Source organism: Panulirus ornatus, chromosome 43, assembly GCF_036320965.1.
Source record: "Panulirus ornatus isolate Po-2019 chromosome 43, ASM3632096v1, whole genome shotgun sequence".
In the NCBI taxonomy this organism is placed as follows: domain Eukaryota; kingdom Metazoa; phylum Arthropoda; class Malacostraca; order Decapoda; family Palinuridae; genus Panulirus; species Panulirus ornatus.
The window spans coordinates 3,452,184-3,465,664 of NC_092266.1; the positions used below are offsets into that span (position 1 = coordinate 3,452,184).

Sequence of the window (13,481 nt, forward strand, 5' to 3'; positions counted from 1 at the left end):
TATCACAGGGTAACCCAGGAGGCTCGGCGGGAGTGGTAAGAATGTGAGGGTCTCAACCCCGTTAGGTGAGAACAGGTCCACACCAAGCCTCCGCTCCTCAGGAAGTAATTTTCCTGAATGGGGTGGGGAAGCTGGGGTAGAAATTGTTCAAGCCTAACGGTCGAGAGATGTTGGATGATGGATGGTAAAAAGATAGAAAAAAGCACGAGAGAAATGGACTGGAGGCAACGTAGGGTGGAGAGTGAGTTGGCTTTCTATCACACACTCTAGCCAAGGTCAGTCTCTCTCTGGTGTTCACTCGCAAAGCATCTCATGGTGTCACGGACGGCAGTTGTGGACTGACAGGGTGAGCTACACTGTGTTATAGACGTGTTATGGTGATACAGAAGACTGCAGCATGGAGGGACAACCAGGGACATATTCTCCGTGCAGCGAAACCTCCTCAAACAGTTTTGACAACAGGAGACAGAATGTCATAAACACAAGAAAAACCCTTCAAATGTCCTGAGTGTCAGAAAAGCTTTACGAAACATGTCTATCTTCATAGGCACATGAAATTACATACTTTTGAGAAGACATATCAGTGTAAAGAATGCCGGAGTACCTTCTCCCGTAAGAACAACTTAGTGTTGCAGATGAAAGTTCACATTGGACAAAAGCAATATCAGTGTTCAGAGTGTCAAAAGTATTTTTCTAAGAAATGTGATTTAAAGAAACACTTGAGAATCCATACTGGTGAGAACCCATACCAATGTTCAGAATGTCAAAAAAGTTTTTCTTTTAAAAGTAGGTTAGTGACACACCTGAGAGTTCACACGGGCGAGAAGCCATACCGATGTTCAGAATGTCAGAAAAGTTTTTCTCAGAAAAGTAGTTTAGTGACACACCTGAGAGTTCACACGGGCGAGAAGCCATAGCAATGTTCAGAATGTCAAAAAACTTTTTCTCAGAAAAGTAATGTAGTCAAAACCACTGAGAGTTCAAACGGACGAGAAGCCATATCACCTTTTTCTCAGAAAAGTGATTTAGTGAGACACCTGAAAGTTCACACGGGCGAGATGCCGTACCAATGTTCAGAATGTCAAAAAACTTTTTCTCAGAAAAGTAATTTAGTGAAACACCTGAGAGTTCACACGGGCGAGAAGCCATACCAATGTTCAGAATGTCAAAACACTTTTTCTCAGAAAAGTCATTTAGTGACACACCTGAGAGTTCACACTGGCGAGATGCCATACCAATGTTCAGAATGTCAAAAAACTTTTTCTCGTAAAGGTGATTTAGTGACACACCTGAGAGTTCACACGGGCGAGAAGCCATACCAATGTTTAGAATGTCAAAAAACATTTTCTCAGAAAAGTAATTTAGTGAGACACCTGAGAGTTCACACGGGCGAGATGCCATACCAATGTTCAGAATGTCAAAAAACTTTTTCTCGTAAAGGTGATTTAGTGACACACCTGAGAGTTCACACGGGCGAGAAGCCATACCAATGTTCAGAATGTCAAAAAACTTTTTCTCAGAAAAGTAATTTAGTGACACACCTGAGACTTCACACAGGCGAGAAGCCATACCAATGTTCAGAATGTCAAAAAAGTCTTTCTCAGAAAAGTGATTTAGTGCAACACCTGAGAGTTCACACAGGTGAGAAGCCATACCAATGTTCAGAATGTCAAAAAACTTTTTCTCAGAAAAGCAATTTAGTGACACACCTGAGACTTCACACAGGCGAGAAGCCATACCAATGTTCAGAATGTCAAAAAAGTTTTTCTCAGAAAAGTAATTTAGTGACACACCTGAGAGTTCACACAGGCGAGAAGCCATACCAATGTTCAGAATGTCAAAAAAGTTTTTCTCAGAAAAGTAATTTAGTGACACACCTGAGACTTCACACAGGCGAGAAGCCATACCAATGTTCAGAATGTCAAAAAACTTTTTCTCAGAAAAGTAATTTAGTGACACACCTGAGACTTCACACAGGCTAAAAGCCATGCAAATGTTCAGAATATCAAAAGCAATTCTATAACAGAGGTAATTTAGTAAAGCGTCTGAGAGTTCACAGAGCCGAGATGCCAAACAAGTAAAAAGAATATCAAAAAGCCTTTTCTGCTATAAGTACTTCAGTGACACATCGAGAGGTTACACAAGCGAGGAACCATAATAGTGTTCAGAATGTCAAGAAACTCTCCCTGGTAAAAGTGCTTTAGTCAGACACCTGAGAGTTCACACAGGCGAGAAGCCATACCGGTGTTCAGAATGTCAAAAACAATTTTCTTGAAGAGGTGATTAAGGAAGACATCGGAGAGTTCACACAGGGCAGAAACCATGCTTATGTTCAGAATGTCCTAAATGTTTCTCCCGAAAAAGCAGTATAGTAAAACGTAAGGTAGTTGAACGCATCCAGATCTCATGTGGTGAGAACCGGCCACGACCCGCGTGTACTGGAGCGACCCATGACGTCACACCCATCTTTCCCAAGATCACAGAGGACCCCACCAGGGAGGTCAGGCGCCAAACAGGTGAGACCACACAATGATAAACAGATGACATTGTTTCATCTCTGGTAATATACTAGTATTTCTGTAAAATGATATTACTCTCTCTCTCTCTCTCTCTCTCTCTCTCTCTCTCTCTCTCTCTCTCTCTCTCTCTCTCTCTCTCTCTATCTCTCTCTCTCTCTCTCTCTCTCTCTCTCTCTCTCTCTCTCTCTCTCTCTCTCTCTCTCTCTCTCTCTCTCTCCCTCTCTCTCTCTCTAATAATCATTATAAACTGCATAGTATGGAGCCCAAAACTAAACCGTATAATTGAAATATATATATATATATATATATATATATATATATATATATATATATATATATATATATATATATATATTTTTTTTTTTTTTTTTTTATACTTTGTCGCTGTCTCCCGCGTTTGCGAGGTAGCGCAAGGAAACAGACGAAAGAAATGGCCCAACCGCCCCCCCCATACACATGCACATACACACGTCCACACACGCAAATATACATACCTACACAGCTTTCCATGGTTTACCCCAGACGCTCCACATGCCTTGCTTCAATCCACTGACAGCACGTCAACCCCTGTATACCACATGACTCCAATTCACTCTATTTCTTGCCCTCCTTTCACCCTCCTGCATGTTCAGGCCCCGATCACACAAAATCTTTTTCACTCCATCTTTCCACCTCCAATTTGGTCTCCCTCTTCTCCTCGTTCCCTCCACCTCCGACACATATATCCTCTTGGTCAATCTTTCCTCAATCATTCTCTCCATGTGCCCAAACCATTTCAAAACACCCTCTTCTGCTCTCTCGATCACGCTCTTTTTACTTCCACACATCTCTCTTACCCTTACGTTACTTACTCGATCAAACCACCTCACACCACACATTGTCCTCAAACATCTCATTTCCAGCACATCCATCCTCCTGCGCACATCTCTATCCATAGCCCACGCCTCGCAACCATACAACATTGTTGGAACCACTATTCCCTCAAACATACCCATTTTTGCTTTCCGAGATAATGTTCTCGACTTCCACACATTTTTCAAGGCTCCCAGAATTTTCGCCCCCTCCCCCACCCTATGATCCACTTCCGCTTCCATGGTTCCATCCGCTGACAGATCCACTCCCAGATATCTAAAAGACTTCACTTCCTCCAGTTTTTCTCCATTCAAACTCACCTCCCAATTGACTTGACCCTCACCCCTACTGTACCTAATAACCTTGCTCTTATTCACATTTACTCTCAACTTTCTTCTTCCACACACTTTACCAAACTCAGTCACCAGCTTCTGCAGTTTCTCACATGAATCAGCCACCAGCGCTGTATCATCAGCGAACAACAACTGACTCACTTCCCAAGCTCTCTCATCCCCAACAGACTTCATACTTGCCCCTCTTTCCAGGACTCTTGCATTTACCTCCCTAACAACCCCATCCATAAACAAATTAAACAACCATGGAGACATCACACACCCCTGCCGCAAACCTACATTCACTGAGAACCAATCACTTTCCTCTCTTCCTACACGTACACATGCCTTACATCCTCGATAAAAACTTTTCACTGCTTCTAACAACTTTCCTCCCACACCATAAATTACAGAGGTATAAGTTTGTTGAGTATTCCTGGTAAATTATATGGGAGGGTATTGATTGAGAGGGTGAAGGCATGTACAGAGCATCAGATTGGGGAAGAGCAGTGTGGTTTCAGAAGTGGTAGAGGATGTGTGGATCAGGTGTTTGCTTTGAAGAATGTATGTGAGAAATACTTAGAAAAGCAAATGGATTTGTATGTAGCATTTATGGATCTGGAGAAGGCATATGATAGAGTTGATAGAGATGCTCTGTGGAAGGTATTAAGAATATATATATATATATATATGGCCCACCAGCCAGGCTCGGGGCATCACCATCATTTTGATGAATGCTGGCCTGAACCCTTGCTTGCTTAATTCAAAATGAAGTGCATTAAGAAGTTGCAGCAAATGATGGAGAAGAATTATACTTGAGCATACAGGTGCTTGACCAGGAGGCATCATGATTTGTAGACACTGCCAATCCCTCCTCAGATAAGTCAGCAGAGCGTGCAATCTCAACCCTCTTGTTCAGATCAACAGCCCCATCTATTCCAAGGACAGACTTAAATGAAACATTTAAGCAATTAAAAGTTGTCACCAACAACAAAACTATTAAAGAAATGCGGAACAAAAATAAGGGGATCAAAAAACAGCTGCAAGTTAATTCATCTGAAATAAACAACACCTCTAAAAAATGGATAGGAAATGCTTCAAGATATATATATATATATATATATACCTGGTGCGTTGTTTACCCTCGAGACGCACCATGAGGGCTTCCCTGGTGGTGGTGGTCTGCAGGATAAGCCGTTCTTCAGCAGTCTTCCCAAGCCCTTCCGCGGACCACAGACCCCATTCTCCGGCCCAGCCAGACGATCCGGTACTCCACCTCGACCCGGACCACATCCTGTAGGACCACAGAACGTCAAACGAAGACCACAGTTTCAGGCCAACCCTCCTCCTCCGGCCAAGCAGCAAGACTCACCCAGCGAGGAGAAGCAGGTGGTCGCTCATTAAGGGTGCGAAAGTAGGAGTCTAGCAGTTCATCACCCACAGACGCGGGAAACGGCGATCAAATTTAAAGAGGGAAGTCAGCACCACAAGTAAAGCATCCTCCTCGAAGGCTCAGAGTGGGGTGCCTAAATGTGTGTGGATGTAACCAAGATGTGAAGACCCTTACTGGAAAAACAATCACTCTTGAAGTAGAACATTCAGACACAATTGAAAATGTGAAGGAAAATAGTGAAATTGGAGAAAAATGTAGCTTAGACATTGAAGCTTATTGATACAGTGGTTAAATTGATGAGAACTGCTATTGACGTTTGTGTAAATAAATTATACATTTCCTTTTTTCCATAGCCAGAGGTTGAACCATTATGTGACATTCATTTTTTTCATTCATTTCAAGCTAGAAGTTTCAGTTTCTAAATTGTTTCTTACATTTCTCATATGTATATATATGTATGTGTGTGTGTGTGTATATGTGCGTATGTATGTGTATGTGTGTGTATGTGTATATGTATATATATATGTATATTATCCCTGGGGATAGGGGTGAAAGAATACTTCCCACGTATTCCTCGCGTGTCGTAGAAAGCGACTAGAGGGGACGGGAGCGGGGGGCCAGAAATCCTCCCCTCCTTGTATTAACTTTCTAAGATGGGAAACAGAAGAAGGAGTCACGCGGGGAGTGCTCATCCTCCTCGAAGGCTCAGAGTGGGGTGCCTAAATGTGTGTGGATGTAACCAAGATGTGAAAAAAGGAGAGATAGGTAGTATGTTTGAGGAAAGGAACCTGGATGTTTTGGCTCTGAGTGAAACGAAGCTAAAGGGTAAAGGGGAAGAGTGGTTTGGGAATGTCTGGGGAGTAAAGTCAGGGGTTAGTGAGAGGACAAGAGCAAGGGAAGAAGTAGCAATACTCCTGAAACAGGAGTTGTGGGAGTATGTGATAGAGTGTAAGAAAGTAAATTCTCGATTAATATGGGTAAAACTGAAAGTTGATGGAGAGAGGTGGGTGATTATTGGTGCATATGCACCTGGGCATGAGAAGAAAGATCAAGAGAGGCAAGTGTTTTGGGAGCAGCTGAATGAGTGTGTTAGTGGTTTTGATGCACGAGACCGGGTCATAGTGATGGGTGATTTGAATGCAAAGGTGAGTAATGTGGCAGTTGAGGGAATAATTGGTATACATGGGGTGTTCAGTGTTGTAAATGAAAATGGTGAAGAGCTTGTAGATTTATGTGCTGAAAAAGGACTGATGATTGGGAATACCTGGTTTAAAAAGCGAAATATACATAAGTATACTTATGTAAGTAGGAGAGATGGCCAGAGAGCGTCATTGGATTACGTGTTAATTGACAGGCGTGCGAAAGAGAGACTTTTGGATGTTAATGTGCAGAGAGGTGCAACTGGAGGGATGTCTGATCATTATCTTGTGGAGGCGAAGGTGAAGATTTGTATGGGTTTTCAGAAAAGAAGAGTGAATGTTGGGGTGAAGAGGGTGGTGAGAGTAAGTGAGCTTGAGAAAGAGACCTGTGTGAGGAAGTACCAGGAGAGACTGAGTACAGAATGGAAAAAGGTGAGAACAATGGAAGTAAGGGGAGTGGGGGAGGAATGGGATGTATTTAGGGAATCAGTGATGGATTGCGCAAAAGATGCTTGTGGCATGAGAAGAGTGGGAGGTGGGTTGATTAGAAAGGGTAGTGAGTGGTGGGATGAAGAAGTAAGAGTATTAGTGACAGAGAAGAGAGAGGCATTTGGACGATTTTTGCAGGGAAAAAATGCAATTGAGTGGGAGATGTATAAAAGAAAGAGACAGGAGGTCAAGAGAAAGGTGCAAGAGGTGAAAAAAAGGGCAAATGAGAGTTGGGGTGAGAGAGTATCATTAAATTTTAGGGAGAATAAAAAGATGTTCTGGAAGGAGGTAAATAAAGTGCGTAAGAGAAGGGAGCAAATGGGAACTTCAGTGAAGGGCGCAAATGAGGAGGTGAAAACAAGTAGTGGTGATGTGAGAAGGAGAGGGAGTGAGTATTTTGAAGGTTTGTTGAATGTGTTTGATGATAGAGTGGCAGATATAGGGTGTTTTGGTCGAGGTGGTGTGCAAAGTGAGAGGGTTAGGGAAAATGATTTGGTAAACAGAGAAGAGGTAGTGAAAGCTTTGCGGAAGATGAAAGCCGGCAAGGCAGCAGGTTTGGATGGTATTGCAGTGGAATTTATTAAAAAAGGGGTGACTGTATTGTTGACTGGTTGGTAAGGTTATTTAATGTATGTATGACTCATGTGAGGTGCCTGAGGATTGGCGGAATGCGTGCATAGTGCCATTGTACAAAGGCAAAGGGGATAAGAGTGAGTGCTCAAATTACAGAGGTATAAGTTTGTTGAGTATTCCTGGTAAATTATATGGGAGGGTATTGATTGAGAGGGTGAAGGCATGTACAGAGCATCAGATTGGGGAAGAGCAGTGTGGTTTCAGAAGTGGTAGAGGATGTGTGGATCAGGTGTTTGCTTTGAAGAATGTATGTGAGAAATACTTAGAAAAGCAAATGGATTTGTATGTAGCATTTATGGATCTGGAGAAGGCATATGATAGAGTTGATAGAGATGCTCTGTGGAAGGTATTAAGAATATATGGTGTGGGAGGAAAGTTGTTAGAAGCAGTGAAAAGTTTTTATCGAGGATGTAAGGCATGTGTACGTGTAGGAAGAGAGGAAAGTGATTGGTTCTCAGTGAATGTAGGTTTGCGGCAGGGGTGTGTGATGTCTCCATGGTTGTTTAATTTGTTTATGGATGGGGTTGTTAGGGAGGTAAATGCAAGAGTTTTGGAAAGAGGGGCAAGTATGAAGTCTGTTGGGATGAGAGAGCTTGGGAAGTGAGTCAGTTGTTGTTCGCTGATGATACAGCGCTGGTGGCTGATTCATGTGAGAAACTGCAGAAGCTGGTGACTGAGTTTGGAAAAGTGTGTGGAAGAAGAAAGTTAAGAGTAAATGTGAATAAGAGCAAGGTTATTAGGTACAGTAGGGTTGAGGGTCAAGTCAATTGGGAGGTGAGTTTGAATGGAGAAAAATGAGGAAGTGAAGTGTTTTAGATATTGGAGTGGGTCTCACCCGGGTGGAACCATGAAGCGAAGTGGATCATAGGGTGGGGGAGGGGGCGAAAATCCTGGGGGCCTTGAAGAATGTGTGGAAGTCGAGAACATTATCTCGGAAAGCAAAAATGGGTATGTTTGAAGGAATAGTGGTTCCAACAATGTTGTATGGTTGCGAGGCGTGGGCTATGGATAGAGTTGTGCGCAGGAGGATGGATGTGCTGGAAATGAGATGTTTGAGGACAATGTGTGGTGTGAGGTGGTTTGATCGAGTGAGTAACGTAAGGGTAAGAGAGATGTGTGGAAATAAAAAGAGCGTGGTTGAGAGAGCAGAAGAGGGTGTTTAGAAGTGGTTTGGGCACATAGAGAGGATGAGTGAGGAAAGATTGACCAAGAGGATATATGTGTCGGAGGTGGAGGGAACAAGGAGAAGAGGGAGACCAAATTGGAGGTGGAAAGATGGAGTGAAAAAGATTTTGTGTGATCGGGGCCTGAACATGCAGGAGGGTGAAAGGAGGGCAAGGAATAGAGTGAATTGGAGCGATGTGGTATACCGGGGTTGAGTGCTGTCAGTGGATTGAATCAGGCATGTGAAGCGTCTGGGTAAACCATGGAAAGCTGTGTAGGGGATTGTATATTTGGTGTGTGGACGTATGTATATACATGTGTAGGGGGGTGGTTGGGCCATGCTTTCGTCTTTCCTTGCGCTACCTCGCAAACCCCGGGAGACAGCGACAAAGTATAAAAAATAAAAAAAATAAAAAAATAATAAAATATATATTATATAATAAAATATATATATATATATATATATATATATAGTATTATATATATATATGTTTCTTTTTTCTCTTTAAAAATATCGCCATTTGCCGCGTTAGCGAGTTTCGTTAAGAACTGAGGACTGGGCCTTTTTGGAATATCCTCACCTGGCCCCCTTGTCCTTCCCTTTGGGGAAAAAAAAAAAAAAACCGGGGAGGGGAGATTTCCCCGCCCCCCGCTCCCTCCCCTTTTAGTCGCTTCTACGACATGCAGGGGAAAACTGGAAGTATTTTTAATCCCCTATCCCCAGGATAATATATTTTATATATATTTTTTTTTTTTTCATACTATTCGCCATTCCCGCGATAGCGGGGTAGCGTTAAGAACAGAGGACTGGCCTTTGAGGGAATTACCCTCACCTGGCCCCCTTCTTGTTCCTTCTTTTGGAAAAAAAAAAAAAAAAAAAAACAGGGGGGGAGGATTTCCAGCCCCCCGCTCCCTTCCCTTTTTGTCGCCTTCTACACACGCGGGAAAACGTGGGAAGTATTCTTTCTCCCCTATCCCCAGGATAATATATATATATATATATATATATATATATATATAAGATATAGTGATTAGGTATCATCATAGTGTATATATTAAGTTTATAATGCATAGGGGTAAATGTGATTTATCTCATATATATGGTTGTTTAATTTGTTTATGGATGGGATTGTTAGGGAGGTAAATGCAAGAGTTTTGGAAAGAGGGGCAAGTATGAAGTCTGTTGGGATGAGAGAGCTTGGGAGTGAGTCAGTTTTGTTCGCTGATGATACAACGCTGGTGGCTGATTCATATGAGAAACTGCAGAAGCTGGTGACTGAGTTTGGAAAAGTGTGTGGAAGAAGAAAGTTAAGAGTAAATGTGAATAAGAGCAAGGTTATTAGGTACAGTAGGGTTGAGGGTCAAGTCAATTGGGAGGTGAGTTTGAATGGAGAAAAACTGGAGGAAGTGAAGTGTTTTAGATATCTGGGAGTGGATCTGGCAGCGGATGGAACCATGGAAGCGGAAGTGGATCATAGGGTGGGGGAGGGGGCGAAAATTCTGGGAGCCTTGAAGAATGTGTGGAAGTCGAGAACATTATCTCGGAAAGCAAAAATGGGTATGTTTGAAGGAATAGTGGTTCCAACAATGTTGTATGGTTGCGAGGCGTGGGCTATGGATAGAGTTGTGCGCAGGAGGATGGATGTGCTGGAAATGAGATGTTTGAGGACAATGTGTGGTGTGAGGTGGTTTGATCGAGTGAGTAACGTAAGGGTAAGAGAGATGTGTGGAAATAAAAGAGCGTGGTTGGAGAGCAGAAGAGGGTGTTTTGAAGTGGTTTGGGCACATAGAGAGGATGGAGTGAGGAAAGATTGACCAAGAGGATATATGTGTCGGAGGTGGAGGGAACAAGGAGTAAGAGGGAGACAAATTGGAGGTGGAAAGATGGAGTGAAAAAGATTTTGTGTGATCGGGGCCTGAACATGCAGGAGGTGTGAAAGGAGGGCAAGGAATAGAGTGAATTGGAGCGATGTGGTATACCGGGGTTGACGTGCTTGTCAGTGGATTGAACAGGGCATGTGAAGCGTCTGGGGTAAACCATGGAAAGCTGTGTAGTAATGTATATTTGCGTGTGTGGACGTATGTATATACATGTGTAGGGGGGGTGGGTTGTGGGCCATTTCTTTCGTCTGTTTCCTTGCGCTACCTCGCAAACGCGGGAGACGCGACAAAGTATAATAAAATAAAAATAATAAATATATATATATTATTATATATATTATAGAATTAATATTATAAATATATATATATATATATATATATATATATAGTATTAAAGTATACTTTTTACTTTCTTTTAAAACCTATTCTGCCATTTGCCTGCGTTTAGCGAGGTAGCGTTAAGAACATGAGGACTGGGCCTTTTTGGAATATCCTAAATGGCCCCCTTGTTTCTTTTTGGGAAAAAAAAAAAACCGAGAGGGGAGGATATCCAGCCCCCGCTCCCTCCGCCTTTTATTCGCTTCTACGACATGCAGGAATACGTGGAAGTATCTTAATCCCTAATCCCAGGGAAATAATATAAGTAATTATGTATTTATTTTTCTTTTTTTTTTTTTTCATACATTCGCCATTCCCGCGATAGGAGGTAGCTTAAGAACAGAGACTGGCCCTTTTAGGGAAAAACCCTCACCTGGCCCCCTTCTCTGTTCCTTTTTTGGAAAAAAAAAAAAAAAAAAAAAACGAGAGGGGAGGATTTCCAGCCCCCCGCTCCCTTCCCTTTTAGTCGCCTTCACGAACGCAGGGAAAACGTGGGAAAAATCTTCTCCCCCAACCCAGGGGTATATATATTATATTATATATATTTAAAAAAAAAATATATTTATATATAAAATATATATATATTATATATATATATAATATTAATATATATTATATTTATAATTATTATAAAAAATAAAATATAGATTGTTGTTTAATTTTTTATTGATGGGATTGTTAGGGAGGTAAATGCAAAAAGTTTTTGAAAGAGGGGGAAATATAACTGTTGGGGATGAGAGAGCTTGGGAGTTTAGTCAGTTGTTCGTGATAAAACAACGTGGTGGCTGAATCATATGAAAACTGCAGAAGTGTGACTATTTGGAAAAGTTGTGGAAGAAGAAAAGTTAGAGTAAATGTGAATAAGAGCAAGGTTATTGTACAGTAGGGTTGAGGTCAAATCAATTGGGAGGTGAGTTTGAATGGAAAAAAAAAATGGAGGAAGTGAATGTTTTTTGATATCTGGGAGTGGATCTGGAGCGGATGAACCATGGAAGCGAAGTGGATCATAGGGTGGGGAGGGGGCGAAAATCCCGGGGCCTTGAAGAATGTGTGGAAGTCGAGACCCTTATCTCGGAAAAACAAAAATGGGTATGTTGAAGGAATAGTGTTCCAACAATGTTGTTGGTTTCGAGGCTGGGCTATGGGGGTAGTTTTGGCAAGATGATGTTCTGGAATGAGATGTTTAGGACAAAGTGTGGTGTAGGTGGTTTGATCGAGTGATAACGTAAGGTAAGAAGATGTGTGGAAATAAAAAGCGTGGTTGAGAGAGCAAAAAGGGGTGTTTTGAAGTGGTTTGGGCACATGGAGAGGATATTTAGGAAAGATTGACCAAAAGGATATATTTGTCGGAGGGGAGGACAAGGAGAAGGGGAGAAACCAAAATTTGGGGGGGAAAAAATGGAGTGAAAAAAATTTTTGGGGGATCGGGGCCTGACATGCAGGAGGTTGAAAGGAGGGCAAGGAATAGAAATTAATTGAGCGATGTGGTATACCCGGGGGTTTATTTCTGTCGTGGTGAAACAGGGCATGTGAAAGCGTTGGGGTAAAACCCTGGAAAACTGTGTTTGGTATGTATATTTGGTGTGTGGAGTATTATATACATGGTATGGGGGGGGGGTGGGCCTTTTTTTTCGTCTGTTTCCTTGCGCTACCTCGCAAACGCGGGAGACAGCGAGAAATTTTAATAAAAAAAAAATAATATAATATATATAATATATAATATAGTAATATATATATATATATATATATATATATATAAATATATATATAATATATAAATATATATTATATATATATATATAAATATATATTAGAAAGTTTGTATGAAAAAAATCGTCATTTGTTTAATGTTTGTACCGTTTTAATAGGTATGATTGTACGTTTATAAGTATGTTTGTACGGGTTTAATAAGTGATGTTTTTGTACCGGTTTATAAGTATGTTTGTACCGGTTTATAAGTATGTTTGTACCGGTTATAAGTATGTTTGAACCGGTTTATAAGTATGTTTGTCAAATCCCGGTTTTATAAGAAAGTTTGTACCGGTTATAAGTATGTTTGTACCGGTTTAATAAGTATTTTTGTACGGGTTATAAGTAATGATTTGTACCGGTTTAATAAGTATGTTTGTACCGGTTTATAAGTATGTTTTGTACCGATTTATAAGTAAGTTTTGTACGTATTATAAGAAAGTTTATACCGGATTATAAGTATGTTTTGGTACCGTTTATAAGGTATGTTTTGTTATTCTCTGGGATTGATTTTTGATATTAATGCCTATACGAGAAAACTGTCCTAGAAAAGTACAAAGGTATTATCAGGGATACATAACCAATAACTGATATAGAATATATTACAAAACAACTTACCATAAGAACATGAGAAGTAAGGGACACTGCAAGAGCGTATTGCCGATCTAGGCAGTTCCCTAGTCCTGTCCACAAACCAACTGCCTGTACCCATAAAACACATCCGAACCCTTCGTTTAAAGCTAACTAAAGACTACTTCAACTACGTACTTGACAGCTTGTTCAATAAATCTACTACCCTATTTCCCGAAAACCAATAACTACCCACAACCACCCTGAAGTCTATCTAAATCCATTATTTTAGGTCCTACCCAGTGCGTCATTCTAAGAACTTTATTCATTTTTAACTCTATGTATGGACTTCACCTTCTTCAAAAACTTCATTCACATCGCC

General features: G+C 41.2%; 1 pseudogene; it reads left to right on the top strand.

Moving 5' to 3' along the window:
- The first annotated feature begins 309 nt into the window (after positions 1 to 309).
- The window catches only part of LOC139762283 (uncharacterized), an 85,992-nt pseudogene continuing 72,820 nt past the window's right edge, over positions 310 to 13,481 (top strand).